Source organism: Microcebus murinus, chromosome 2 (genome assembly GCF_040939455.1).
Source record: "Microcebus murinus isolate Inina chromosome 2, M.murinus_Inina_mat1.0, whole genome shotgun sequence".
NCBI classification, from domain to species: Eukaryota; Metazoa; Chordata; class Mammalia; order Primates; family Cheirogaleidae; genus Microcebus; species Microcebus murinus.
This window is the reverse complement of record NC_134105.1, coordinates 80578558-80583155: the sequence shown is the minus strand read 5'-3', so window position 1 is coordinate 80583155 and position 4598 is coordinate 80578558. Positions and strand designations below refer to the sequence as shown.

The window sequence follows — 4598 nt, the reverse complement described above, 5'->3', positions numbered from 1 at the left end:
ATTTACTTAGACTAACTTTTTTGACATCTTAAAATTTGTTTTCTTGTTTCCCTTTTTTCTCTTTTGTGTAAGTAGTTGACTGTCTCTTGGAACAAGGCTTCCAGAACTAACACACTAAGCTACATTTCTTTATTTCCCCTAATTTAAAAGATTGTGATAAAATATATATAACATAAATTTTACAATCGTAACCATTTTTAATTACACGTTATTTTTTTTTTTTTTTACAGGGGAGAGCATGAACACAGTCTCTTCCTACTGCAAATTATGCAGTTGAGTTTCCCACATTTGGGCAAATCGGAGGGGTCAGCACATCCCGAGTGCAATGGATAAGCCTCACCCTGGGTAAACCACCTTCATGATCATGATATTTACCCTGCCAGATAAGTATAATTACACATTTTTTAAATTCAGAGACTCAGAAGGGGGAGGCTGGGAGGGGAATGAGGGCTGAAAAATTATCTATTGAGTATAACGTACATCTGTATCAGGTGACAGATACACTAAAAGCTCAGACTTCACCACTATGCAATTCATCCATGTAAGAAAAAAACACTTGTACCTCCTAAATCTATTGAAAAATAAATAAATAAATTCATATTGTTGGGCCACCATCACCACCGTCTCTCCAGAGCTCTTTTCATTTTGCAAAACTGAAACTCTATACTCATTACATAATAGCTGCCAGTCTCCACCCACCTTCCAAACTCCTGGCAACCACCATTCTACTTTCTGTCTCTACGATTTTGACTACTCTAGGTACCTGATGTAAATGGAATCATACAGTATTTTCTTGTTACTGACTTATTTCAACTTAGTATAATGTTGAGGTTCATCCATATTATAGCATGTGACAAAATGCCCTTCTTTTGAAAGGCTGCATAATATTCCATTTTGTACACACAGACACACACACATTTCCTTTTCCTTTTTGAAGTATTACAGGAAAGGTTAAAGGGCTTGCATTTGCAGTATGGTAAGCCTGCAGCTAGCATAGTATTAACCATGCTGCATTTACTGTCCTTTCAAAAGCAGCACTCTTCTCATTAAATTTGGTTAGTTTTTTTATTTTCTAAATTTTGTGTAGGAATTGATTTGACAGCTGAATTTTTGGGTTCTTTGACCAGCTCAAAAGGGTGGAAAACAAACCTCTCAAAGCTCTCAGAATGGAAGAATTTGTAATAATGCATTAGGTGTCCTGACCTTAGAGTTATATGTCTGTCTTTCCTACCAGAGAGTGAGCTCATTGAGAGGGGATATTTTTTCTCCTGAATCCTGAATGCCTAGAACACTGACTGTTATATAACAAACACTTAATAACTTCTTGAGGAAACAAAGAACAATAGTGTATACCTTACCCTTTCTCCTCTTTCCTTTCCCTAAGAGAAAGTTCATCAAACTCAATAACTTCCATATAGTTAATTTGCTGTGAATTATAAATATGAACATATCTGAGTTCTGTAAATAGTGCAAAAGTAAGCAATAGTGTCATTTGACTCAGTATGGTTGAACTGAAAGGTTTAGAGTTTGGTATTAAGAGAATATTATACTCTTTTTTACCATGTCATTATTGATTGCTTTCTCTTTCAAAGCTATAAGACTCATACATTATTCAATTCTCAATATTTAAGTTGATAGATTGTATGAGGGAAGATAGCCAAACAGTAATATAAAGCCAGAATTGGAAACTAAAGGTACTTTTACTAACCCCTCAAAGTAAGTCTTTAATTTATATGGATCATCATATAGTACATTGTGTGAAAATAAAATTAGTTGAAGTATAATCCATAAGTGATATCTGCTCTATAGATTGTCAGTTTGATGACCAGCGTAATTTACCAGACCACTTGACAGAAATATCCCACTGCCGATAAAGTATACTCAGAGGAAAGGTCAACGGTATAACTACAAAGGCCAATCTATTTTAACTAGTTAAGATTTAAAAAAAGCCCTCTTCTCAATTTACAGTGGCTGTGGGAGTCATTTTCTTGCTTACACAGTGGTAGAGGGTTTGTATATCCTAAATGCAACATAGTGAAAGATCAACAGAGCACTAAATTAAATTTATCAGCACTTTGGAAAGCTTATTTCATGAGCATAGGCTACATGTCCTGTCATGGCAAATGATTACTTCATTAGTTATGTGGAAAAATATTAATAAGGTTTAATTTTGGGGGGTAGAGATTCAAACATAATAGAGTTACATTTAAAAATATATATGAGGCTTAAATTTGGTGATAATAATATTAATTTTTTTTTTTTTTGAGACAGAGTCTCGCTTTGTTGTCCAGGCTAGAGTGAGTGCCGTGGCGTCAGCCTAGCTCACAGCAACCTCAAACTCCTGGGCTCAAGCGATCCTCCTGCCTCAGCCTCCCGAGTAGCTGGGACTACAGGCACGAGCCACCATGCCCGGCTGATTTTTATATTATATGTATTAGTTGGCCAATTAATTTCTTTCTATTTTTATGGTAGAGATGGGGTCTCGCTCAGGCTGGTTTTGAACTCCTGACCTTGAGCAATCCACTCGCCTCGGCCTCCCAGAGTGCTAGGATTACAGGCGTGAGCCACCTCGCCCGGCCAATATTAATATTTTTGAAGTGCAAATGTATGAAATATACACTAAATGCAGAACCAATTCAAAATTTAGCCTTTGAACTGATTTTGTAAATCATGCCATATTTATTTAATATTTTCTCTAGGATCTACCTTGACTTCTTTCTCTCCTTCTCAAGGCAAGATTTGATATTGTAAAATAAAACTTAAACTTAAAAAGTAATGAAAAATGGAAGTACTTCCTAGTTCTTTCATGTTATATCTTCATAGTAACATTGAAATCAAAATGTCAAACATTCTTGTGTTCATAATTTCATACTGTTTAGGAGGCATGTCGACATAAAAAAAAGAACACTAATGTACATATCAGAAAAGATGATAGCATTCTTCTACAATATTTTCTTAATTAAAAAAAATAAAAAATGATTGCAGACCCTGCTGAGCCACTAACCAGCGATTCTCAGGGCCTTACTTTTTTGTCAATATGCTGATCTCTAATATAGAATGCATAAATAAGAGAAAATCTGCATCAGGATTTGAATGTGCAATGAGGTAATATCCATCCTTCAGAAATCAGAAGAATTTCTGCTAGGCACAGTGGTGAGGATACTGTATTTTTGGGCAACCTAACTCATGAGATACTTGCTTGCCGAATGTCAAGGAAGCCCTGGCATGCCCTAACTGACATGCCCTCATTCAGCAAGGTAAGTAGGCTTGGGGAGAGAAAAACCTTTGGAGTTGTTGAGCCTCCCACCGGGTCTCTGTCTCCCATAGAATTTTCAGGATTTCTAGGGGTCCTTTGTGGGTTCCAACAATGTCAGAAAGAGTTCTGATCCTTAGTCCATACTTTCTGCTATATATGGATCCTTAGTCCATACTTTCTGCTATCATACTCCTATTAGAAGCTGGTCCTCCATCATGGATCAGGCAGTTCTCCAGGTAAGCTTGAGGTTGCTCTTTGCAGCTGTCTTCTCCACTAATTGGAGGCCCACCCACAGGAGTACTTACAGCACCACTCTCAAAGCTGTAATGTTTAATCCTAGCCTCCTATTTCTTCATTTGTGGTACCATGAGCTTGAATCAAAATGGAATATCTCAGCAACTCTGAGACATTTAGTGAAATAATGTGATGTTTTGGTGTATGAATACTGTGAAACCAATTTATACATTTTACATATACAAGGTATTATGGAATTAAATAAAAATGAAGGGAATAGATGAGGCCATATGACCAATCTGTCTTTATAGTGTAAAACAGCACAATTTCAGAGACAGCACAGATTCCAGCCAGGCTGGCATAAAATAGGCAAGGATTCACTCTGATTGGGTCATTAACAGTAGCCTTAAATTGTACTACTTTTAGTCGAATGACAGCATCTGTGTTCTTGGGGTTAGAGTTGGTAGTAAATACAAATAACTCCTACAGGCCATGCACGGTGGCTCAGGTCTGTAATCCTAGCACTCTGGGAGGCCAAGGCAGGAGGATCTATTGAGCTCAAGAGTTGGAGACCAGCCTGAGACCTGAGCAAGAGCAAGACCCCATCTCTACTAAAAATAGAAAAAAATTAGCTGGGCTTGGTGGCACATGCCTGTAGTCCCAGCTACTCAGGAGGCTGAGATAGTAGGATCGCTTAAGCCTGGGAGTTTGAGGTCGCTTTGAGCTAGGCTGATGCCACAGCACTCTAGCCTGGGCAACAGAGTGAGACTCTGTCTCAAAAAAAAAAAGAAAAATATCTAGAAAATTCATTTGAGCACATGATTCAACTTATAAGGTATGTGCTTTATCTGAGACTTAAATGAGATGCTATGTCCAAGTAAGTCCACAAATTTACAACTGTTAAGTTCTCCTACATTACCTGTGTAAAATATGTGCCTCTGCATTTTATAATAATCCCCATGTGTGTTTTCATGGAATGTTACCAGGTGAACATACACACACTGCTTTATCAGTGCTTCTAGGACTATCTGAAAAACAGCACAGGTATTCTCATGACAGTGTTAAGTCAGTAAGTTTGATTGGCACAAAGCAAAAAATTAATTCAATG

At 37.3% G+C, this 4598-nt stretch overlaps 1 non-coding gene across 1 annotated transcript; it reads right to left on the bottom strand.

Annotated features, from left to right (window-relative positions):
• Positions 1–227: 227 nt before the first annotated feature.
• On the bottom strand, positions 228–391 carry LOC142869622 (U1 spliceosomal RNA). The gene has a single exon (XR_012918217.1). It is a non-coding gene; the product is annotated as a U1 spliceosomal RNA (small nuclear RNA).
• Positions 392–4598: the final 4207 nt, after the last annotated feature.